The sequence below is a fragment of the Protopterus annectens genome, chromosome 16.part0 (assembly GCF_019279795.1).
Source record: "Protopterus annectens isolate FY-2018-M chromosome 16.part0, PAN1.0, whole genome shotgun sequence".
Taxonomy (NCBI): domain Eukaryota; kingdom Metazoa; phylum Chordata; order Ceratodontiformes; family Protopteridae; genus Protopterus; species Protopterus annectens.
The window spans coordinates 4,799,274-4,826,672 of NC_056750.1; positions in this window are offsets into that span (position 1 = coordinate 4,799,274).

The following is a 27,399-nucleotide window of genomic DNA, read 5'->3' on the forward strand; positions in this document are numbered from 1 at the left end:
TTTATATCAAAAAAACAAAATTCCGGATGGTCACTCCACAGTCCATTCTACCCTTCTTGGGTCAGGACAATTGGATGTGCTCGATAGACCTTCAGGATGCTTACTACCATATCAAAATGCACAGACGCTCCAGGAGGTTTCTCCGCTTCAGGCTGGGACCCAGCCACTACCAGTTCAGAGCCCTGCCCTTTGGTCTCACTACAGCCCCCCGAGTGTTTACCAAATGCATGGCAGTGGTCGCGGCTCACTTGAGACGTCAAGGATTCCAGGTGTTTCCATATTTAGACGACTGGCTCCTTACCGCCACCACCAGACATCAACTACTTCTAGCCAGAGACTTCACCATCCAAACTTGCCAAGCTCTAGGCATCTCAATAAATTTCGAAAAATCTGCCTTGTCAGTCTATTACCTTTATAGGCGCCACCTTAGACACACTCAATCTTTCTGCCAGACTTACAGAGCAAAGAGTGTTAGATATCTGCAAACAAGTTTACCTTCTATTACAATGCAACAAGGTCAAAGCTAGGGTAGTCTTGAAGGTATTAGGACTCATGGCAGCTACTATCACCCTTCTTTCCTTAGCTCGTTTCCACATGAGGATCCTCCAATGGATGCTGTTTACTCAGTGGTTCTTCCAACAGCTCCCGATGTCTCACATCATAATAACTCAATCATGCAAGAATCACCTGTCTTGGTGGATCACATCACTTTCAAGTTCTCCAAGGCAGACCTTTCACCCCCCCCCCAGTCGCCACGGTGACAATGGACACCTCCCTGATCGGGTGGGGGGGGGCATTATCAGGGCAGGAAAGTCCAGGGCACGTGGCAACCTTTCGAGTGCCACTTGCACATAAATGTCTTAGAGATGAGAGCAGTGCTTTTAGCGTTGCAAGCCCTTCAGGACTCTCTTCCCACGGGGACTATTGCAATTCAGACGGACAACATGTCCGTAGTGTGGTACATCAACAAACAGGGCGGAACCAGATCCTACCCATTATGTCGAGAGGCACTCAGACTTTGGCAGTGGGCGATTTCTTCTCAGCGTTTTCTGATAGCAACGCACATTCCCGGGAAGTCCAACGTGATTGCGGACAGGTTGAGCAGGGCCATTCTCATGCCCCACGAGTGGTCTCTGAAGAAATCGGTGCTGGAAGAAGTCTTCCAAAGATGGGGCCAGCCTTGCTGCGATCTTTTTGCTACTACCCAAAACAGCAAATGTCACGACGACTTCACTCTCTTCCTGTTACCAGGCCATCCCACCAGAGATGCTCTAGTCCACGATTGGCCCCGGGGACTTCTGTATGCTTTTCCCCCTTTTCCACTGATATTTCAATTAAGTCAGAAAGCTATCGCCTTGAGAGTTACAATGATCCTCATTGCCCCTTACTGGCCTCGACAGATATGGTTTCCGTTCCTCCATCATGTTGGAGCAGCCTTGGCATCTGGACCTGGTGCCAGATCTGTTGACCCACCAGTCGGGCCAGCTGCACCACTCCCTTCATTCTCTCAACCTCACAGCGTGGTTTCTCCAATTCCTACCCTAGCCAGGCTTCCCTTAATCTCTCATTTGGTCCGAAACATCCTGATAGCCTCTCACAAATCTTCTACCAGGAAGATTTATAATAGTAAATGGAAACGTTTTTCCTTCTGGGCAGCATCAAAAAATATAGACCCCTTCACTGCACCTATCCAGTCTATCCTAGACTTTCTGGCAGAGCTCTTCCATTTAGGCTCTTCTTCATCTACCATTAGAGTACAACTAGCTGCTATATCTAATTTTCATGTAGGAGTCTCAGACTCCAGTATCATGTCCCATAAGCTCTGCAAAGCCTTTTTAAGAGGTGTTTTTCTGCTCAAGCCCCCAATCAAAGATCCCCCACCTCAATGGGACTTGAATTTGGTTCTGGCTTCCTTGATCCTCCCCCGCTTCGAACCAGCGGCTTCATGCCCTCTTAAGCTGCTCTCATGGAAAACACTTTTTCTAGTAGCCATAACTTCAGCTAGAAGGGTATCTGAACTTCATGCTCTGTGCAGTCGTCCTCCTTCCACAAAGATGGGGTGTCCCTCCGGACTAATCCGTCCTTCCTACCTAAAGTTTCCTCTGAGGCAAATCTGAACCAAACGATTGATCTCGTTTTCTTCCCTGACTATTCCAACAGGTCGGAACAAAAGTTACATTTTCTAGATGTTCACTGCCAACTTAGATATTATTTAGACAGGACTAAACAGTTCAGGAAATCTGATCAACTTTTCCTGTCTTATGCGGAAGGGAAATTGGGCCTTCCAGTTACTAAGGTGTCCCTTTCAAGATGGCTTACCTTTATAATTACCTTCATCTATGAAATCAGACATCAAAAACTGCCTTCAAGACCTAGAGCTCATTCAACTAGGACATTAGCTACATCTGTAGCTTTTCAGGACAGGCTGCCAATAGATTCCATTTGTGCAGCAGCCACTTGGGCTTCTTACCTTCATTTTACATTACAAATTGGATATGGCCTCCAGAAACCGTGCCAGCTTTGGTTCCACTGTTCTCAAGAGTCTGTTCCGATAGGCCACCCGGAATAAGGTGCTAGGGACGCGGTCCCATCCAGCAAGAATGAAGGCGAGATTGACAACTTAACATTAAGAAGTTATGTACCTACCATAACGTTCCATGTTAGATGTCTTCTTCTCGCCTTCTTTCTTGCGTCCCACCCTCCTTCCCCCTAGCCTGGACAGACCGATAGGAAATTTTGGGATCTTCCTTTGGAGTTTTCCTTCCCACATGTTCTACCACCTCTCTTCCCCCTTTTATGTTTGTGGTAGCTTACATTCAGGTTTATATAGAGGTGGGTTCTTTTTTCTCCATACTGTGGAGACCAGAACTGCTTGGTTTAGCTATCAAACGAGATCTGAGTAGTTACCGCCTAGCATTGTGGGATATAGGGGAGCCTCGAGCCGGTGGAATTAGCTCTCGAGCATTAGTATTGGCCGAGTTGGAGCCGAGGTTCGGCTCCGAACCCATCCAGCAAGAAAGAAGGTGAGAAGAAGACAACTAACATGGAACGTTATGGTAGGTACATAACTTCTAATTATAGTGCATGGGAAGTTTCAATTACCTATGCTAAACAGGAATATGAAGTACAAAGTCAGGGCACCTTTTCCTGTGGAAAATGTAGTTGTCAATATGTCACACAGACTTTTGATAAAATAAATGAAAAAAAATGTTAGTAAGGGTATATATTCCTGTGATTGTGTAGGAATAGTCTATGGACTGAAATATCCTTTTGGTAAGGTATATGTTGGGGTGAGCAAGAGAAGTTTCAAGGAAAGGCTGAAAGATCATGCAAGAGGAAGGAATTTCACAATACTGATACCCAGGGTTTAAAAGCTACAATTCTGGGTCAAGTACGACAAACATTTGAGATGGATATTAAAAAGAAATTATGGAAAATGGAATCTAGTTTCATTTTGAACTATGATACAATGACCCTGAAAGGGATGAATAGGGAATGTCACTGGAAATGTTTTCTGTAATGATGTAAAAGTAGTTTTATTAGTTAAGTGGATAATTGAATAATGTTTTTTAAAGAGTATAAGAGGGGAGAGCCATGTGAAGAAGAGTATACTCTGAAAAGGCTAAGAGACGAGGCACTTGAGGAGTTTCTGGAGTGCTTGTGTTTTTTACAGTTTTTACTTGCTGGAATTTATTGCTACTTTTTCTGTGCGTATTCTGTGCATTTTGAAAAAAAAAAGTGATCCTGGTGTTGGATTTTTTTACTGAACAAGACTGTGCATTTATATTTTATTAAAATGTCTGGAAGGTAATACTGGCCTTTATTTTCTCTTGTGGTGATAATTCTGTATGCTCTGGAATTGGTGGTGAAAATAACTTTCTTTAGATGTTACTTTCATGTTTTTGATATATCCGAGTTTTGCCTATTTTCTTCAGAAAGCTTTTACTTAAATGAATTACCATGCATGTTTAAGTGCTTGTGATTTCGCACATTTTGACTGCAGGTTTCAAGTCAGTGCTTTCAGTCCACCTCTATTTGCATGCCTGTCATTATGCTGTCCAGCTATGGCAGTGTAGTGTACTATGACAGTAAAGAGAATTAGATCCTCATAGGAGTACCACTGGTAATGCCATCTCCAGGGTACAGTGGTAGAGCAACAGACTCCAGAGAACAGGTTCATGAGTTTGAGGCCTGAGGGCCCAAACTATTTTTCTGGGTCGTAATGGCTAGGCTTGTGAGGGCTCTTGAACCGTTAGCCTAGTAATCCCCTATGAAGCTGTAATATATGAAAGTGTAACTGTAATGTAAGAATTTGTATGCATTAAAATAATAAATTCCAGCTCCACTCATATAAGGGCATAAAAGCAGAGCTATAACTCAAGCAACTGAGTTCCACTAACCACCTGTATATAGAAAGAGCTGAGCAGGAAGGGGAGACTAATGATGATGCAGGGCCTTATTACCTCACATTGGAAAAAAAGAGTGATAAGACCATGGGATGGCATGCAAACCCCATGAAGAATCCTGGGTGGTGACTGGAGTGAAGGGGAAGGCCATTTAGAGGAAGCCTATCATGAATGTAGGAGAAACTACTGCACATACAGTCATACTACCTTTGAAATCAGTGGCAGCTGGTACTTCAAACCAAGGTGGTCTGCATGAAGCAACTAAATAGGCAGGGCTAATTGCAGTGGAGCGTACCGACATTAGGAAAGGTCAATGACCATTACCTGTGACCAAACAGTAGATGGGGCCAGTCACATATATCCACAGAATGTACGCATTACAGCTACTTCATGGACTACATGCACCTTAGATGTCTGACCGAAATCAACTGGGCTGGACTTAGTTGATTGGAGCCCTAAACAAAGAACTCCATGTGCCCCCTGTTGTACAGTGGTCACCCCTGAATCTCCCCAAAGCCTTCATTAGTCCCTCCCCTATCCTGGCCCCATATTGTGCAGATTAACTACTTCATTGTTTTTTCACAGTTTGTCTTTCTTTTTAGTGATTTTTTCTTTACCCTTTTAACACACTGAACTAGTCCGTTACTTTAAAGTCTGAGTTTAATACAGGATTAGAAATGACACAAGACACCAAGGCTCAAACTTAATTTATTAAACAAAAACTTACTAAATAAACAGTAAAGCTAATACTAGATAAACAAAAGAACTAATAGATCATGTACTTAGAAGCATATGCATAAACAAAATCATCTTTGCCACTGATGGGGAGACCTCACTCCTATCCAGTGCAGCTATCTGTTCAGTCAAGGCAAGGCCGACACTGGCAAAATGGCTATAAGCTCAGTTCAGGCTGGTGCTGAGATCAAATTCAGATGAAGATGATTTCCATTTTAGCCTTTGAGCTTTTTATAGTCTTGAACAAACAACAGGGTCAATAGGTTCAACTAATGACATATTGATCACAAGCTCATCATGAGTTGATGGAATATTGTAGAAAATATGACGTTACAAGATCATCATGAGTTGATGGAATATTTTAGAAAATTACAGATCATTTCCTAAGTTGTAAACAAGTCTCGTAATGTCTGGTCTTGTGCCTTACTTCATAGGTTCATAGGTTCATACTAGGCTATCTGTCCTAGGGCATTTATAAGCCTAGCCAGAGTGTGTTTGACTTTCGCCACCCATTTTAAATTAATTTTGCTATGCCTTTTTTTGAGGTTAGTATACTGTGCCTCTGTCTAACAGTGACACAGAAGTGATAGCCGGGGTAAACCTACAATCTCCCATCCACTCATCAAGATTCCTCTTGAAGAGAGTCAATGTGGGACTCTGCCTAACCTGGACTGGGATTTTATTCCAGAGTGAAGGGAGCCTCTGGGTTATGAATCTGTCCCTCCAGCATGTCCTATTTATTTCAGTGCTGAGATTCAAGTCTCTCGAGCGCGATGGGATTTGGATTTTCTGAGGTGCAGCATGTCCATTAATTCCGGGTTGGACATGGCTTTATACGTCAGGCACAGATCGCCTCTGAGCAGGCGGTATGCCACTGAGTAGAGCTGGAGTTTCTTTAACCGGGCAGCATATGGCATCTGTTTGAGCCCTTTGATCCTCTTGGTGAGGTACTTTTGGGGTATTTCCAGTTGCTGCAGGTGTCTGGTAAGGTACATCCCAAAAGGGGCATTGTACTCAATTATGGGCCTGATGAGGGATGAGTAAAGAGGTACGATGACCTCCCCTGATCTAGATGTGAATTCCTTCATGATTAGGTGGGCTATATAAAATGTTTTTCTAACCACTTTGGCCACGTGGTTGTCAAATGAGAGATTGCTATCAACTTGGGTCCCCAGGTCCCTAATGACTTCTTCTGTACTTAATGGATTACCACCTATGTGGCAATTTGTGGGCACTTTGTTTTGCCAAAGGGATGACTATACACTTTTGGCGTTTAGCTTGAGGCCATGGCTCTGGCACCAGTTGTCTGTTTCTATGAGGCCCTTTTGGAGGATGCTTCTGTCGGCTGGAGAGTTGATTATGGCCCCGAGTTTGCAGTCATCTGCGAACTTGGTCAGCCACAGTCCTTCCGTGTTGGCCTGTACCGAGAAATATATACCAAACAAGAGAGGTCCCAGGACTGAGCCTTGTGGGACGCCACTTGTAACTGGTTTGGAGTCTGACATGGCTCCAGCAATTCTAACCATGTGGGTTCTGTCCTTGAGCCAGTTTGCAACCCATCTAGTGACATAGGGGTTTATATTTAAGCTGGTGAGCTTATCTATAATGCCCGAGTGGGGTATTGTATCGAAGGCTTTTGCGAGGTCGAGGTAGGCTGTGTGGACCACCTTCTCCTTGTCAATGGCCTTGGTGACTGTTTCAAAGAAATCGACCAGGTTTAAGAGGCAGGATCTGCCCTTAACAAAGCCAAACTGGGTAGGATCCAGTGTCTGTAGGTCCCCAATATCTTTATTTATGAGGTCCATGATGATCCTTTCCATAGCTTTGCAGACCAAGCTAGTCAGGCTTATGGGGCGATAGTTTCCAGGATCTGTTGAGGCACCACCTTTGTGGAGAGGGACCACTGTTGCTGTATGCCACTCTTTGGGTACATATCCTGTAGTAAGGCTAAGATTGAACAGTAGTTTTATGTTTGGGTTTAGCTCTTCTTGGAGTTCATGTAGGACGAGCCTGGGACACCATCTGGTCCCATTGATGCTGTGTTTTTTGCTTTGGAGAGGGCGGCTCTTACCTGAGCACCTGAGATGTCAGGGGGGCAGCACTCTGTTGGGATAGATATTTGCCCTTTTGGTGGGGAGAGGGGGGAGAAGTTTGCACTGAACCGGTGAGCTAGGATGTTGGCAATGTCTGTGGGTTCGGTGTATTTTTTGTCATTTTGGACTAATTCTGAGCATATCTGGGAATTCCCACCCAGGTTCCTAACATAACTAAAGAAAGCCTTGTGATTATCCTTAGTGTCCTGTGCAATTTTTCTCTCGAATCTGGCCTTAGACGATTTTCAGCTAGGATGTTGGCAATGTCTGTGGGCTCGGTGTATTTTTGTCATTTTGGACTAATTCTGAGCATATCTGGGAATTCCCACCCAGGTTCCTAACATAACTAAAGAAAGCCTTGTGATTATCCTTAGTGTCCTGTGCAATTTTTCTCTCGAATCTGGCCTTAGACGATTTTATGAGTGCCCGTAGTTTTTTGCTAATACTGATCAGAGATGCCTTCCCTTTTTGGGATTTTGCTCTATCATGTAGTAGCTTCCTCCTTCTATTGTATAGTTTGTTTATGGCTGGGGTCCACCAGACAGGACGTCTGCATTTGGAGGATTGGGTCTTGGTTTTATTTGGGATTGCATGATCCATGCATTCCTGAAGGTGTTCATAGAATGCGTTTATAAAGGATTCTGCGGTCTGGGCCATATTTTCTACAGGCCCGGGGGCTTTGAAGGATTTCGCCTCGGTTTTGAGGCGTGTGAAATTTGCTTTAGAGAAGTTTTTCACTGTGGTTTTCTGGGCAGGGGGTGGGGTCGGGATGTGAATATCCACTGAGATTAGTTTATGGTCTGATCTTACCAGTGATGGATACACTTCTGGTCTGGAGCATAGTGTCCCCATGTTGGTGATGATCAGGTCCAGTATGTTTTCCCCTCTTGTGGGAGTGGTAAAAATTTGTTCCATAGCATTTGAGTTTATAAATTCTATGAACCTTTGGGCTAGGGTGTTGGAGCTAGAGTAATGCTCCCAGTCTATGTTTGGGTAGTTGAAGTCGCCCAATATAATGGTGTTTGGAGAGACCTTCATATTTTCCAGTATTCTCAGGAAGGCCAAGTGGGGTTCCTGTGTTTGGGAGGGTGGTCTGTAGCAGGCTATAAACTGGAAGGCAGTTTTACCCACAGTTAGTTGCACATGGATAGTCTCTGATGCTTCGTGCTGTGCCACCAACCTGGAGGTGTGGGTATCTTTTGACGAATATTGATACTCCCCCTCCTTTTGTGGTTCGGTCCAAGTTTTGGGGCCGAAAAGCATGGTATGAGGTATAACCTGGTAGTGCTGGGGTGCTCTCGGGAGCCTTGAACCAGGTTTCTGTTACTGCACAGATATCGATGTTCTCCATGCTAAGAAGAGTTTCGAGTGCATGCATCTTGAGGTTTAGACTTCTGGCGTTGAGTAGCATTACTCTTAGTTTCTTATCCCTTGTGATACCTATGGAGCTGGGTTTGTCTTTTGAGCCTTGCCTAAAAAAGGCACTATGGGGGTAGCAAGAGCCTTTGCCAATATCCGAAAGCCCAGGGGTGACAGGTGCAATTCGTCCCTAGCGAAGCATCGTGGCTTGTCAAGCATGTCATCCCAGGTTGACAGGCATTGGATCCCCTTTGAATGACACCAACACTTAAGCCAATTGTTGAAGTTGATCATCTTGTCTTCATATTGTGGCATCATTCTTGGTGAGGGTAAGATGCTACTCAAGGTCAGGGTCATACCGGCCTGGGCTACATGCTCAGAGAGCTCCTCTGTCTCTTTTCATGTAGTCCAGGGAGGTACGTCTCAGGTCATTCACACCAGCATGGACAATGACGGAGTCATATTTGTACTTGCCTTGGAGTGACCTGAGTGCTTGTGTTATGTGGCGGATCCTAGCGCCCGACAGGCAGCTCACTGTGACCTTCTCCTTGTTCAGCCTGGTGAGCGGGACGTCAGTGTGCCTGACGGATAGAGTCACCTATTACAAGTGTATCAGGTGTGTTGTTTAGCCTTAAGGGCTGTGACTGTTCGGCACACTGGCTTTGTGAGCTATGTGTTGCACGTGTTTTGTTTTGGGGTAGCGGTTGCTTGGGTGTCTGCTTTGGAGGTCTCTGCTGCTTAGGCAGATTTTTATTTAGAGCCTCCGAGTATATTTTTGTGTGTTTGTGTTTGGTTTGTTGTCGTGGTAGGTCTATGTGAGACTGGAATTGTAGTGAGCGTGGTTTCCTTCTCCTCCTGACTGGTTACGCCAGTACCGAGTTGAGAGAGCTTAGCCTCCAGTTTGGCTATATGGTTGCATCTCTCACATGTGTTGGAATTTGTTGGGAGGAGGAGAGGGTTGTCTGTGTACATGAGGCAGTTGTAACATTGCCTCAAGATTCCCAGATTCACCAGCTGGACCGGAGAGGAGATTGACAACTGACCTTTGGACATGCTAGAATTAGTATTGGGAATTCCTTTATAATTGAAAAAAAGGGCCAATGGGGAACAAGGTACTCAAGGGGAGTTTGTGAGGGTGTAGTGCTTTTAATTTTTTAGAGCTGACTTATATAATTGCTTTAGTGAGCAAGTGCCAGGTAACTTAAATGCAATGTGCTACAGGTAACTTAAATGCAAAAACGACAAACAGTAACTTTCTTTCAAGTGAAACAAAGAAATAAGTACTTCCCTTTTCAAAGAACAGTTAGCTCACAAACTTGTGATGTAGTTCCTCTTTGAAATCCCCACATTCTGGTAAACATTTTTTTAAGCTGATAAACAACTTATAGGTTAACAAAAGTTTAGTAATTCCAGTAATCAGTGAGCAAGGCCTGCTCTTAAGCATATCGTATTGTTACAATATTAGCAGCATATAGTGAGGTAATGGCATATCAATATCTAGCAATAACCAATCCAGCAATAATTAAACATACACAGTGATATGTGGCTCGAGGCGTAACAAAAACTGGTAGACTGTGTGGATCCTTCACAGGCCACCCCTTGCATCGAGCAACGTACGCTGTGTATCCCTTATAAGAGTTAAAACGGACAACATCAGTTTGTACCTTCTCATTACTTTACAGTAGATGCAGCATGATATTAAGCAAAATAACACTGAAACTATTGTGGTCAAAAGCAAGGGATGCAATAAATTAAACCACACTGAAGCCTTAGATGACCACATAAAAATATCATACCAATGCGAAATAGTTATATCCTGTATTTTATTTGCAATTTTTACAATGGTACCTTTGTCTTTAAGCATTTTAATTACTGTTTGATGCGCATGATTTAGTGTTTTATTTAAAAGTTGCAACACTGTTTGTCCTTTATGCTTAATCTGTTGAAAGTTTGGGTGGACTAGAGATGGCCATCTAAAAGTGTGTAATGGTTCTGTGCTAGCATTAAATGTGACATCCATCCATCTAGTCAGTCTAATAAGTCCTCCAGTACAAAAATCAATAATTGCATGGATATTACTTTTACACTATGCTCCACCATTTGTGATTATCCCATCACTCCAGGCTAATTTACAGGAGGATATCACACAAACAGTGGTATAATTTAGCTGGCAGATGTCTGTACCATTTACTATATACCTGTGCCAGGTGCATTCCCCAGTTCCGTTATGTAAGCATGGATGAGGCTTCCTTTTCACCATCATGCATACCCACCCGTGGGGCCAGGTCTCACAACCTGCCAAATCAATGGGCATATCACTATAATCAATCAAAGTAGACTCAATTTGAGGTATCCACCAATTATTTCCAAATTGCAAGGGCAATGCAACAAATGGACAGACCTGCTTTGTTTCTTTTTTACTAGCAAGATAGTCAAAAATCAGTTTACAAGACTTATTTTTACATGCAAAATCTATTGGCTTTAACCAATGATATAGTAGCAGTTCCTTTTGCCAATGGGCTGCCTTTTTAGCCCCCCAAGTTTGAGTTAATTGCAAATATTGCTGGTTGGCAGCCAACTGAGATAAGATACAAAAGGTCTGATTTACTTTTGCTGTGAAGTTATTTCAAATTTGTTCTGTATATGTATTTGTATGTTTAATCCACCTCCACAAGACAGTCTGAGTTAAAATACTGTCTACAGTTTTTTGTCCCAGTTCGGGATCATGATCTGCTAGTAGCTTAAAAGCCATATTGAGGTCAGTGCCCAAACGGCTCAATTTGCTACATAGGGTATCTATGTCTACATTGTTTAGGATTCCAGTTCCTGTTCCGACTGCACCTAGTGCAGTACCAAGAATACCTGTAACATTACGTTTACTCCTTTTATATTTGTAATGTCTGTATTTGATATGCAAGGAATTAACCGGCCATAATTGTACAATTTTACAATGTGGATACCGGGTAGTAATATCAACTGCTGTCATGTTAACTATCATTTTAATACGTTGTATAACTCTAGCACTACTTACAGTTTTACATCCTCTTGTATACCTTACCACATGTCCCAAACCATCGAATACAGTTGAACTATTGTCCATGGCATATATTTTCAAATTCGGAGATAGGGTTTTCGCGGTGTCGTTTTCCCTTTGAAATTCAGCTACGCAGGAGGAATCTAATGGAGACTTGGCTAGTGGAAATCCCTATTTATTTAGCCTTTGGTAAAAACCTTCAAAAGGGTTGGAAACACATTTTTCAGGATGTCTATCACAGTTTAGTCTACATACAGTTGTAATGTTTTCTGTCTGAGTGATGTTCTAAGTTAAGGCAGGTTTAGGTGTCACCGCATATAGATTATCTCCCAATTTCGAATAAAAGTCACAGTCTGCCGTTAAATTTGCAACATCTTTCTCTTTAAATAGAGGGATAGGATCAAGACAGTTATATGGCCCATCTAAGTGTTGTCGGAAAAGGTTGGCACCTTCCCAAACAGTGGCAATAATCTATGGAGAGGAAAGTACAACGGTTGTTTAGCAGAATCAAGTAATACTAAAACGGTATCACCAGGTCCATTACAAATCACAGTCCCATGTTCATTTGGCTGATTAGTCGTGGTCACTATAATTTTCATTCCCAGCCATTTGCTTGGTTTAGTATCACAGTCTTGTAGTAAAATAACAGCATCTTGATGCATACAATTTTTTACTAAAGGTTGTCCTTTTTGAATCATCTGTGTCTTATCTAAATTGATAGCCTTTACTATTACTTCTCGTTTTAGCTCCCATAATGTAAAAGCCTCCCAACTTTCTCCTAATAGTCCTTTTTGCCCCCAGTGCCAATTTTCTGGGAAAAAAAGTTTCCAGCCTGTCTCAATTAATACTATATTTTGTGCTGGCACCCTTTGTTCAGTTAATGCACATAGCCAGAACCGAGTTTGATCAGTATTTGTCAAAAGAGGATATATGGCATTTGGGTTCAGCTTTTCTAGTTTAAAAATACAACATTCGGACCAAATGTCATTCATATGCATTTGCAAAGGGGTTCCTTGATGCTTTCGAGGCCTATTATTCAGCTGGCTCACAGCTAATTTTAATACCTTTGCCCAGCCTCGTAACGTTCCATCATTTGTATTCTTTCGAATTTGTTCTTTAAGGAGCCCATTATACCTTTTAATCAAACCAACAGCCTGAGGATGATATGGGATATGCAGCACCCATCGAATTCCATTTTCCTTTGCCCATTCTTGAACCTCTGCTCCGGTAAAGTGGCTGCCTTGGTCACTTTGGAGTTTACTGGGAATCCCATATGTCACACACAATTTATTTAATCCTTTTAACACTGCTTGCCTTTTTGCATGGGGACACCATTAGTAATCCTGAATAAGTGTCCACCATCATTAGGCAATATTGCCGATTTTGATCCAGTGGTAAAGGACCAATAAAGTCTATTTGCCAGATTTGTGCTGGACGACTGCCTCGATGAATGTGTGCACATGCTTCTGCTTGCAGTTGCTTTTGTTTATTTTTTTGACAGATTTCACACTGTTTTATAACATCTGTAGTTATTTTTTTATTCAACTGCATACCATGCCTTCGTGCCCATTTTATTGTTGCATCTTTTCCCAGGTGCCCACTCCGATCATGGACCCATTTTGCCATGCTAGCACTTTTGGCTTTTCCTTCAGCAATACGTACCGCGGACATTTTATCTACCTGCTGGTTATGCCTCCTTTCATTTGTTATAAGTGATGCATGGGCATCTACACGTCCAACACTAATTTTGCATTGTCGAGCTTTTTCCCAAATCCGTTGGCAGTCTTCTGAACCTCCCCATAGAGGTCTGCCATGGATCTTTCAATTCTGTTGTTGCCAGGCAGGTAACCAGGTTGTTAGTCCCTTATAAACTTCCCAGCTGTCAGTATAGATGTACGCTTCATCTCCAGGTGATAAACTATCGATGACCAGGGCAACAGCTCATAATTCTGCCTGATTATTTGAACCGGCAGTGCCTTCATCAAATAATAGTTTCTGTTTGTGGGCAATAAGCCACCGCAGTCCAAGTCCTACCATTTGATCCAATTTTAGCAGAACCATCAGTAAATCATGCATATTTCTGTTGTTCTGCATCTAAATTATCAAATGGTAATGCTTCAGTGATTGGGGATTTTGGAAGCTCATATCGCTGCTGTTCTGTCGCATCAGCATCATTCAAAATTACCAGTCCAGACAACTGTTGTACTTGAGATACTCCAGGCACGATGTTGGCCTTTTCCTGTAAATACCACTTCCATTTCTGCACAGTCGAAGATTGTGCTATTAGAGTTTTTATTAAATTATTATCTTGTAACCACCCCTGGATTGGGTAGTTTATCTTAACTGTCACTGTTTGTTGTTTAGTTATTCCTTCCACATGAATCAATGCTGTGTACACTGCTAGCACATGTTGCTCAAGGGGGCTATATCTCACCTGTGCTCCAGTCAGGGATTTGGACCAAAATCCCAAGGGTCTCTCTTTCCCAGTGTCATCCTTCTGCCACAGCCCCCAAGACATAACATTATTGGCAACTGTTACTTTAAGGATAAAAGGTTGTTGTGGATCAACTGGGCCCAGCCCCACACACTGCTGTAGGGCCTTTTTTGATTCCTCGAAAGCCGTTTGATGCTTGGGACCCCAGTGAAAGTCACATTTGTTCCTCGTTACATAGTGGATGGGTCGCAAAATCAGTCCGAGGTGAGGTACAAATGCTCTCCAAAAGCCCATTGCTCCCAAGAAGGCCTGTGCCTGCTGTTTCATTTTTGGGACTGCAATTTTCTGAATACTGTCTAGTGCCGCTGCAGGAATTTCCCTTTTTGCTCCATTCCAAATCATACAAGGAATTTTACTGACGTCCCTTGTTGTGTTTTATTTTCATTTATAGCCCACCCTCTGTTCTGAAGGTGCTGAATTACAGTTTTTAGTGCGATATCTACATCGGAGTTTTCTCCAGTAATCATTATGTCATCAATGTAATGAAAAATAGTCACTTTGTCCAGCCGTAACTTGGCTAGGTCTCTAGCCACTAGTCCATGACACAGGGTAGGGCTGTGCAGATAACCCTGTGGTAACACTTGGAAGGTATACTGCCTCCCCTCCCAGGTAAAAGCAAATTGGGCTCTGCTTTCTTCCGCTATCAGAATGGAGAAGAAGGCATTTGCTAAGTCCAAAACTGCATGATACGGTCCAGCAGATAAAGACAATCTTTCCACGATCATAACAATGTCTGGAACAGCTGCCGCTAAGGGTGGGGCCACCTTGTTCAGACCTCGATAATTTACAGTCATCCGCCATTATCCATCAGGTTTCTTTACTGGCCATACTGGACTGTTGAATGGACTCACTGTTGGCTCAAGTATGCCAACCCGAAGCAGTTGTTGGATCGTCTCAGTGATCTCAAGAGTGCCCACCTGGGATATGATATTGTTTGATGTTTATTATTTTAGGTGTGGGAATATAAAGCGGTTCCCTCTTAGCATTGCCTCGGACTACGGCCTTAACTGCGTTGACTGAACAATGCTGCACTCCAAACCTAAATGGCCCTACAGTGGTTTCCAAAGTTCTACCCTTTAACACATTTATTCCTAAAATGTGCTCAGGTACTGGAGCTATTACTGCTTCAATGAAGATAGGAATACCATCCCCAAAAGCTATCTTAACCTTGGTTTTGGTACCTAGTGTTTTTGCCCCTCCATAACCATCAATCTCTACATATTGTCCACAAAATTTACTGGGATTGCCTGCAAAAATGGTTATTTCTGATCCTGTGTCCACCAGAGCCATCACATGTTGTGGCCCTCCCCTCCAAAAAAATGGTAAGGGGTACATAAGGGTGTCTGTCCCCAGGTGTAATTGCTCTTACTGTATCCCTAGCTACTGGGGACCCGCCTACTAGTCCATCTGTTTTTTTAACCTATTTTCACCATTTCTTTTTTTCCCCAATCTCTCTCATCACTAAACTCCCCCATTTGCCACTGTGCTAGCTCCTCATCAGTAGGGATGTTAGGGTATAATTGATTCCACCTCACCTTCCCTTCAGTGGTACTTCTGGTTGGACTTTTTGTAGGGGTTTGCTTTTTACCCGCAGAGCTTGATCCTTTCTCCTTTTGTTTTTGATTCCACTTTTTATATAATTCCTCAGTAGCTATCCCATCTATTTCCGCAACTTCTATCCCCCACCTTAATAGATCCAGGAACATTTGCTTTCTTGTAACTTTTTCACCAGATTTATTTTTTGATTTCTCTGCATTTGCCTTTCTAGCTCTTCTCTGTTCTCTTTCTTCCACTAGTTCTGCCATTTGATTTAGAGTGGCTATTACATTCCATATCTGCTGACCTACACAGCCTGCCAGGGCAGGTGCATTTTTGATCAATTTATTCCTCATATTACTGGTCATAATTTGTGCATCTGGTCCTTTTGGAAGCACTAATGCCCCATTCCTTAATTCCAATGTATAATTGGTAGCCAACATAGCCATTTCTCTTAACTGTTGTATTGCCTCTGCTGTGGTTTTTCAAGGTTTATGTTCATCAGCTACTGCTGTAGCATCAGGCCAAGTAGCTTGAAAAGCCGAGGCTAACCACACCACCAGTGTATTCACCTGGGGATCATCATGATTCACATTATTTACTATTTGTTTTAACCGTGGGTGAAACACCAAGCATGCACATTGGTGCATTTCTTCAGCATTTAGAGACACTGCTTCTCCCCCTGTATCCCATACCTGAAGAAACCACGCCAAAACAGTTTCCCCTGGCCTTTGCTTATAGGTTTGGATTACATTTAATAATTCAGCTTGGGTATAACTCCGCACCTCAACCCATTGTTGTGCCCCCCCCCCCAGTATACTGTCCCCTTTTCTCAATAACTGGGCGTGCCTCCACTGATGGGGAATTTACTATTTCAAAATCACTATCACCCTCATCAGTTGAGGGGAGATCACCTTCCCACTTCTCGGGATCAAACTCTGCCTTACACAGCAAAGCACGAACCCGAGGCCTTGATGGCGGATGGCGTAGTTTTCTCCCATTTCGTTGTCTACGCTGTTGAATTATTTGAGTAGCTAAAGTCACTGAATTAGATTTTCAGTGTTCAGCTTCCTCTCCTACTTTAACAAGTGCCATATTTGTCTTCTCCAAGGCATCTCTATCCAATCTGTGTGTATGCGTGTGTTCTTTACATTGCTCTTCTAACTCTAAGATTTTTTCTTTTAGTTTCTCTACATCTCTGTCTAATTCCTGAATTGCCTCAAAGAACAGCCATCCGGCTGCTCCCACCCCTTCCTTCACCTTTTTCCCCTTTTCATCCAATTTTAGCTCCAATAAAGCTCTAGCTAGACTATCTGGGTCTGCCTTGGGTCTTTCTTGCAAAGGTTTTGGGGAAGGAGGGGGTGAAACTTAACACCTTAGCAAGAGGATCCCATTTCCCAAACAATGCTGGCATCATAGTACCAACGCCCAGCTTATTTGGGGTGTCTGACACAGCATCCTTCTTACCTATGCCTATATGTTTTAAAGGAAAAAACATTGGTTGTTGTGACATTTCCACTGCAAACCTCAGACCCTGCTCGCTGAGCCAAATGAACTAGTCCGTTACTTTAAAGTCTGAGGTTAATACAGGATTAGAAATGACACAAGACACCAAGGCTCAAACTTAATTTATTAAACAAAAACTTACTAAATAAACAGTAAAGCTAATACTAGATAAACAAAAGAACTAATAGATCATGTACTTACAAGCATATGCATAAACAAAATCATCTTTGCCACTGATAGGGAGACCTCACTCCTATCCAGTGCAGCTATCTGTTCAGTCAAGGCAAGGCCGACACTGGCAAAATTGCTCTAAGCTCAGTTCAGGCTGGTGCTGCGATCAAATCTGGGTGATGATGATTTCCATTTTAGTCTTGAACAAACAACAGGGTCAATAGGTTCAACTAATGACATCTTGATCACAAGCTCATCATGAGTTGATGGAATATTGTAGAAAATATGACATTACAAGGTCATCATGAGTTGATGGAATATTTTAGAAAATTACAGATCATTTCCTAAGTTGTAAACAAGTCTCGTAATGTCTGGGCTTGTACCTTACTTCACTTTTTTAAAGAACAGTTAGCTCACAAACTTGTGATATAGTTCCTCTTTGAAATCCCCATATTCTGGTAAACATCTTTTAAGCTGACAACTTATAGGTTAACAAATGTTCAGTAATACCAGTAATCAGTGAGCAAGGCCTGCTCTTAAGCATATTGTATTGTTAGAATATTAGCAGCATATAGTGAGGTAGTGGCATATCAAGATCTAGCAATAACCAATCCAGCAATAATTAAAGATACACAGTGATATGTGGCTCGAGGCATAACAAAAACTGGTACTGTGTGGATCTGTCACACACACCCTATCTAACCAACACTCCAGTATAATACGTATGGAAAAAGTAACTAAATTAAGTCAATGCCGTTAGGCCTCCAGAAGTCATTGGGGCTTAGTTATTCTGTGCTGCTTCTTAAGAGATGTTTTTATACAACCTTTTCAACTAATGATAGTATGAGGAAAAGTCATAAGTAAGGACAGAAATTTAGTCTTATTTTTTATTTCAATGAAAAATAAGTTGTGCCTAAACCTTAATGTAGAAAACTAAGAAAATAGTAATTCCCAGTAAAAGGAAATAATAGGCCATTGCAAGTATATATCAATCCTATCCCAGAATAGTACCTGCCTGGTTATTCCTCAGAAGAAAATATATTTACCTTCTGTGTGCTCCACTGGTGTTACATTTGGATGAAAGTAAAATAACAAATGGCCTCTGGCATACATTATACACATAACAGTCTGGAGGAGGCAACTGTAACACCTGGATAAAAACCTACACATAGACAGGGAGTCCATACAGATTCCACACAAAAGGAACCACAGCCAAAACCTGAGAGAACCAAGTGTTGTGATATGGGAATGCTACTCTCTGCATCACAGTGCCAGTGACTAGTTGCTGTCACATACATCTTTCATAAATTGTCAATCCCAACCAGCGGTGGATGTACAGAGCCATTAAAGCCACATTTATTAATGGTGTACACCTCAGATGTCAGATTTTAATAAATAAAAATAATTGCACACACACTGTCTGTGACTATACATCTCAGATATTTGATTGTGATCAAATTAATGAATAAATACTTAAATAGTCATCATCATCAACCCCCCTTTTTCACATTTTCAACATGGGGTCAATGTGTCGCATCAGTTGTCACCCTCTCTGCCTATTCAATGCCCACTGTACTACCTTCTTCGACAGTCGTGCCTCAGTGTCGCAGGTCTTCTCCTACAGAAGCCATCAATCTTTTTGCTGGGCACCATTACCTTCTTCCTGTCTCTCCCAAATCTTCTTTACCAAACTGTTTTCAAATTTCCTGCATATGTGCCTGAGTCACCATAATCTGTAGTCTTTGACCTTCTCTGCTACTTTGGCTGGAAAGGGGTTTTGGGTGCTGACTTGTCTAAACATGGGCTAAACTCTTGGCTAGGCTTGTAATGGCATCAAGGCCAATAGCCTAGTAACTTCTTATGATCCTGACATCTTCATATCTTTATCTGTCCTACAGTGTGCATCCTACCACCCATCTCAGGCACTTCATCATCTGCACCACATATTAATGCATCTTCTCATCTCACTATGGTCATAATACAGTGTGAGACCTAATGCAACCCATATCCCAAACAAGTACACTGCAGGCCATCACGGGAAATCCTGGTTGGTCCATTATACAGCCATTAAGCAACAAATAACCACAGAAGAAAGTGCCTTAGTCTACAATGAAACCAAGAACCCAAACAAGAGCACTGCAGATGGTTGGCTATTGCAACCTTGCATACCTCTAACCCTCTTACCACAAGAATCAATGAGAAAGCTCAAAATACTGGGGAAGAGAACAAAAATCGGAAATGGATGTTGTTTTTACGCACTTAGAAAGCTATTCGAACAGCAGGATTTGCATGAGCATGCATTGTCTGAAGGCTATTACGTTTGAAACTCAAATGTCTGTTATTATTTAGTGGTTTTAATCTTCATTCATTTGCCAGAAAAAAAAAATACAAACTTTATGAGGAATAGATCAAAATTTGAGGCAAAATCAGAGACATTCTATGAAAGCAAGACCATTTGAGAGCATATATACCACCATATATTCCATCATCTATAATATACACACACACACACAAAACCACCAGTTATAGCTATCCATATGACTATGACCATACCCCATAGAACTCTGAGATCAAATGGATGAACAAATACATAACTGCCACACAGGAATGTGCGCCATTTCCCTTGTTCGTTTAGTTCTTCCATTTTCTTTGGGAGGGGGGGGCAAAACAAAAAAAAAGTAAAAAAAAAAAAATCAGGAGATATACTAATGGGCAAAAAGTCCGGGCAACCGGACCTTTTTCCGTTAATATATTCTTGGATTTACAATGGGCACGCTGGTTGGGCCAATCAGTGTGCTTGTTCTAGAATGCTAATGGCCAGTCACTGTAATAATACTAAGCTAGTGACCCTGAAGGATCTTTAGAATCGTAGTCAAGCCATGCATTCTGATGAAGATTAGTTCTTGTAATTTAAATACTAATAACGGAGAGTATTTACATCTTAGCCCTTTCATAAGGGACAAGGTTGCTACACCAGAGATACTGAAAGTCGTAATACTGAATGTTGAAATATCAAAATGTTGAAATTAAAATATGTACTCCCTTACTTGTGCAGAGAGCAGGACTTAACCCCTGCAGGGCCCATGCTAGCACTTGTTTCCGTGTTTCATTAACAGGGGAGTGATATTGTTTGTTGACTAGCAGAACACCAGTGTACTGTATCTGTTAGTTAGGTACGTTCTGAAAAATTAAAGAAACCTACCTGATTATCCTTTTTTTTTGTCTGCGCTGTTTCCCTCGTTCGTTTTAAGTCTCCTGATTTCTTTCTTTCTTTTTTTTTTTAATTTTCAATTAAAAAAAAAAAGCATTGGAGGTCTTCCTTTCTCCATTGCTACCTCTGCACAGCAGTGATGTACTGCGTAAGCATGGGAACACAAGTCCCTTATGCATGCGCAGTACATCAGAAATGCCCCAGGATACCGGAAAACTGTGGAAGGGCAGCACAGAGGTATTATACAATGACATTATTTAGGAAAAGTATGTTTTTTTTCCCTTAAATAATGTCGTATAATACAAATAACCCATGGCTGGGTGTGGGCAACAGTTGGCTTTGTTTGGTCTCTCGGGCTTCTTCCTCGTGACCAAACCATAAAAACCATGGGTAAATCCAGCATTACCCACACCCAGACGTGGGTTATTGCTTAAAGAAACTATGAAGTTGACATAGGCGCATTCCACACACATACTCACACTTAAAATAAAAATCCTTACCATAAGTATATAAATATAGTGATAATAGAAAATATACAAATACAAAAAAAAAACTTGTTCCCATGCTAATACCTCCTCCAAACTATGACATTCTTCTTTTAATTTCTGTCATACAACAGTCTGGCGAAGCTATTTTTCAGTGTTGTTTTTGCCCTCTGCAAAAGGCAGGAAAAAGTGTTTTAGTTTTTCAGATGACGTAATGCCAAGATATTTTAATAAGCAACCCAGCAATGGCGTAAGCAGACTTTCTTTTTTTTTTTTTTACTAGCACTTGGATATTCTTGGAACTCCACTCATTCTAAATAGCATGTGCAGAGTTCCGTTGAAAGTTAGTTAAAAATAAAATATGAAAAATAATTAATTTAGTTCCGCTGTGGTGACCCTTAACCGGGAAAAGCCAAAAGACAACAATTAATTTCAAAAATTAAAATCATAAATGCATTTATTTATATTACTTTTTTTTCTTTTCACTTGGTGGTGGGCTGCACCCCAGCAGTCAGTACCATGAGCCATCCCTGCTTGGTGTTGCTAGTGTTTAGAGTCGGAACAGATGCGATCTTAAATGAAAACACCACAATTCCTTAAGGTGAATGATGGCCTAGTGCCATTGCACTCAGCCCTTGTTATAAGGAAGAATGATTGGCCTGAATTTTCTCTTGACTATTCTGTAATATTCCCACCTACAAGGGAATGAAGAGGCCACCTGGGCAACTGAAAGTGTGGTTCAGTTGTTAACTAGGGGATGAAGGTAAATACATAAGTATGTAAACAAACAAATAATAAAACTGAAATAATCTGTGACAGTAGTCTCATTTAAATGAGAACTCTTACAATTTTGGAGCAGTCATGCTTTATTGCATCCTCAGTCAGGTTGTAACTGCCGTTATTGTTCAAACTCATCTCAGCACATTTTTAGAACTTTTTTTTTCTTTGTGTAAAGATACGACCCAAAAGTCATTGTATCTGAGAATTACTGTGCTTCACTTGGACTAGGCTTGCAGTGCTACCACACAAGAAAAGAAACACGGGCTAGATCATCCAAATCCAGGATTTTTCGGAGGAGGCCCTGAGGGTCTTTGCAATCATTCAGCATAACTGAAGTTCATTATGATACTTCATCACTGGACAGAAGGTTTGACTAGGGGTTAAAGCCTGGTGGGCTGAAATCAGGAAAACAGTCACACTTTCTTGCTACAACAACAAAAATATTATTTACATTTATTAGTGACACACCTGTACTTCCAACACAAGCTGTTTTAACATTCCACACATTCGACAAAATTTGACAAAAGTCTTTGCTTTTCTTAAATATTGTCATCTGTAAAGCATATTTTTTTAAAAATGAAGTACTTCTCAGGTCAAAACAAAACATTTATGTATAATATATTACAAGAAATATATCCACACCAGATAAATGTTTCACAGCAAGTAAGACATTTCAAATGAATCAAGTTAGGCTAATGCATGCCATTTTTGAACTGCAACTTTTTATTAGTGAACACAGTTTTTCAAGCATGCAGGTCTATGTTATAGTCTACTGAAAGGTTGTCATTATGACTGACTTTTAATGTTGCATAGATTTAAAACAGTACAGTTGTATATTTAACTTGCTTACCATAACAGTAGATGTTCAAACAGATCACTGTTCACTTAGCCATTAGAATATGAGCTGTATCCTGCTAAGGATATTGCATATCCAGCCTGTTTACAAACTTCAGCACCTTCTACCCTCATTACATGCCTGCTTTTAACATGAGAGGATATGCTAGTATAAGGTAGATTTATGGAAGTGCCAAAGAAATCATAGCTTTATTGCCTCTAGAAAGGCAGCCCAAAGCCTACTGCTCTGAGTAATTTTTTTAGGTAAGAAGAGAAGGATACCCCACCCTAGCCAAGGGGGAACATTTTTCGGTGGGGGGATGTAGGGAGGGTATCGGTACTGCAATAGCGATCTATTCAGACATTTACTATTATGGTTAGTTAACTGTATAACAGTTAATATGTTCTTCATTAGATCCCTGTTACAGTAGCCATTACATATGGCATGACTGTCAAAGCTCAAGAAGAAATGCTAGATAGAGAAAGACCAGAATCCAGAATTCCATGAAGAACAGTTCTAATGAAACCTACTGTGAATCTGGAAATAGAATCCAACTTTGTAATGTTTGGTAAATATGTGAACAGAGGAGGAAATTGCTGCTTCTAAAATAGCTCTAATGTCAACACCTTACCAGAAAGCTACACAAGTATCAACCGCCTCTGAGGGAGATTTTTGTCCTGATTAGAATAGCGGAAATCCATGGAGTGGGTATGCCACCTAGAAATGGTTTGTTTGGATACTAGCTGTCCATTTTTCTGCCATCGTAGGACACAAAAATGTCTGTTTCCTGGAGTGTTTAAATTTCACTTGAAACGATTTCAGCTGTCTGGGGACATCTATGTAATGAAAAATATTTTTTTTTCTTACCTTGAGGGTCAGAGAACAGAATAAGGAGCTAGTTAGTTTGAGTGAGAATAAATTCAGAGACAACTTTTTGCACAAAGGAAGAGCTGATTTTGAGACTCACCCTGTCCTTCTGAAAGATACAAAAAAAGCTGAAAAGACATAAGGGCCTGTAATTCAGATACCCATATAGCAGAAGTCAGTGCTACCAGCAAAGCCATTTTCCAAGTTAGAAATTTTATAGAAGAGCTGGCTACTCTAATCCAAGTTTTAATAAGGAGTCACCATTTTTCTTGATGGTCTGGAATGCAAAACCCACTTTAAAAATGGTTTGACTTTAACAGAAATGAAAGAGGGGAATCCAGTGGTAGAAAGGCTGAAATGGACCTTTACTGAAGTGCATGCGTGGTATGAAGTGAGAAATTCACATAACACAAGAATCCGTGATCCCCCAGGTTGACATGGATCCTGTTCTTTATTTTGGCACCAAAAAGAAAATCTTTTCCATTTGGCTAAATAAAATTTCCTGGTAGCAGGTTTTCTTGTCTCCTTTAGTACCTGCTGCACATTCACAGAAAAAAAGATGTCTAAAAGAAATAAAAAAACTATCAGCATGTAGTTAGTCTGAGATTTTAAATGTTGTGATAAATCGGAGGTTGTCTGCCCCCTGTATGAGCAAGCCCAATCTGTGAGAACATTTTTAGTAATTCCTCTTGACCTGTTAAATGAAAATATAAAAGGAGTGTTGTCTGGGCCAAAATAAAATCACCAGTAATATCTCTGGTAATTCCTTCATGACTTTTGAAGGACTTTGGAAATGAGAAGTGTGTGTGTCTGGGGGGACGACGACGACATGAAGAAATCATTCCTGTCCAGGGGATTGAGGAGGCATCTATTTCTAGGCCTCTTTGCAAGGTGTCCTAGAACAAAACTGTTTTAAATGTCTATTTTAATCAGGAGGAAAACAGATCTATTTTGTTTGGGGGGGGGTACTGTGCTCTGCCTTGAAAAAATAGTGCGCTGAATTGCTACATCCCAGGTAGTCGTGGCCAGGATGCAAAAGGGGTCTTGTTTCCTCCTTCTGTTCTGTATTGCATAAGTGTTTTTTGTCTATCACTACTTAAAGGGATCATGGTGACCAAAGGTGAATCAAGTCTTTCCAAGCATTTATCAGAGCCATCATTACATTATAGTTTATGTGCTTATGTCTGTACTGTGAATTTCGGATTCCCTGAACTTTTACTTTTAAAATAAGTAGAAAGATGTTAAGCTTGGATAGATGGTAGAATAGGCCTTCAAGTTTCTTCTTTCCTGAGAACCAGGAAAAGTATTGAGTGCGCCCCCCCCCCCCCCCATTGTTTAGGAGGGGCTGTAATGATCTGAGAAAAGTGAAGAAGTGTGTCTTTTGGAGGCTGAGGAACCACAGATGGAATGGGAGAACAAGCCCGCCAGAGTTTGTAGCTCCAGTCATTAATACTTAGCACTCAAGAGTCTGTAGTTATTGACTGTCAAGCAGAAAGGTGTAAAAAGAAGATTCCCTGACATTTTTTGTAGAAGGCCAGAGTGGGGAGGAGAGGAAAGACGAAGGAAGCAAGAACAGTCGGAAGTTTTTCCTTTTGATGTTGCATTCTTGTGAACCATCAGCTTTCTTTTTGCTGTCACCTTGCTATTTCTTTTTGAACTGCTATTTTTCTGATTTCTACTGACCTAATGTGAAGGGTTTACAAAAAAAAAAAAATAGGCCTCAAGGGGGGGTAGTTTCTTTGGAATTTGGGAACTGGAGGTAGGAATAACTGCTTTACCCACTGCATAAATGTAGTAGTCTCTTCTATCTTTTTAAGAACTTCAGCAGAAGAATTGCCAAATAAGAAGTCCCAATCCATAAGAGAATTTAACCGCAGATCTTTGACATCCTCAGAAAAGGCTCGAAGTCTAATACATACATGTCTTCTCATAACTGTCCCAGTAGCATTCTACTTTGACAGCATCTACTGCATCATTTCCACATTTACTAGTGGCCACTTGAGAGGTAAAATTAAGCATGTCCAAAATGTTAAACTTTAAATCTCAGTTTGGCAGATGGACTTATCAATGTTACAAGAGATAAAAGAAATGTGGATATCGGAGATTGAAAGGCTAGGGTGGAAAAGGTTTATACCTTTTTTGTCATTTCTGTTCAGTGTTCTTCTGTCTTTACCATTAGGAACTGGATTAAAATGAGGAGAGGGGAGGAGAGTTCTCTGGGTGCTTCTATTACCTTTTTTTGGGGGGGAGTCAAATAATTCTTTGGCTTCCCATTTAAAAAAAAATCTCATTTTTGCTATTTGTCACTGAAGGAGATTTTCTGATTAGAGGAGTCAGTCACTAAAGAAACCTCTTTCTCAGCTTCTGAACATGTATGCCAAAAAAATTGGGAAGCATAATCTAGTCCTTCATTATCTGAGTCAGAAAAATCCTCTTCTTCAAAAAAGAAGGGTCTCTGGGAAAAGAAGAGGAAGAGAAAGAAAGCAGGTAAAAAGACTGAAAAGAATGATGGTTTTGAGCAATTCTTGAATGAAATTATACCAATTATTTTTACTCTCCTTCTGAGAGGTTTTCAGAGCATGCTTTTTGGGAGTGTACAGATATATATATTTGGGGTTAAAGCCATAAATGACCTCTATGATATACTTCTTAAACAAAGTTGGTGGTTACATTTCTCAGCCTCAGATAAAATAATTCTCAGTTCTCCTTTTCTGGCAGACTCTTTTGAATGAATAGTCTATTCAGATGTGCAAGATTCCTGGGCCAGCCTCAGCAGCCTCTGATGGGGACTCACTAGGGAGGCCATGGAGAAGTAGACTGACATTTCAAAGGCTGCATGTGGATGTCGCTGGGGTTACCAGCCACTGACCATATGAGAGAAGTGGACATAAGATCATCATCACCTCTTTTGTCAACTTTTTCCTTTTTTTTTTTTTGTTTGAGAGGGAAGATCCAACACAGATGAAGACAGTGACATAGCTGTCCACATTACGCCCTGTAGGTGTCTGTTCTCAAGAAGGAAATGAAGGGATTTTAATCTGCTTCTAACAGTCTTTGGCATAAAAAAAACTCTCAACTTCTTAGAGCAAGAAATCTGGACAAAGGCCCAAAAATAGGGACAATTTGTAAATATTGCTTTTACAAACTTAGAAAGTTAGAGTGACAGGTTTTGCATTGGCATGAATTTTCTGAAGGGTACAAATTTTGAAACGCAAATGTCTTTCATTATTTTCTAACTTCAGTCTTAATTGACTTGCCACTAATCTGCCAGAAAAAAAGAAACAAAATTTTATGAAAAACAGACCACAAATATAAGGCAAAAATCTGGACATTCTGTGAAAATCTGTACAGTTGAGAGTTATATGGCAAACTGAACATAACCTAATGTTATGGTCAGCTACCAACCAAAACACAGCTAGAATGTGTGTTCCTATATGGAATTTTGTGCCCACATCTGGACTTTCCTTTTTTGGCAGATATAAGGAGAAAAAATGGAAAGAAATTTCTAAAGGAGAAGGAGGAGTTCCTCAATGGGGTACTTATCTGGCTAAAGAGAATGTTTTCTCATAACTGTCCCAGTAGCATTCTACTTTGGCGACAGCATCCACTGCATCATTTTCACATTTACTAGTGGCCACTTGAGAGGTAAAATTAAGCATGTCCAAATGAATCCAAATGCACTGTTACACAAGATGCAGAGCCAACAGGAGTCTGCATAGCCCTACAAATGTCAAGCAAGCCCTAAGTTTTGGCACATCCATATGTCCTCCTTACATTAGAATGTCCTCTCATGCTGAGAGCGGATGTATGGTGCATAAGAAAGATGTCTATTGTTTTGTAGACTGGCTGGATGTACAGTATCCTTGGCAGGATATGTGCCATATTGT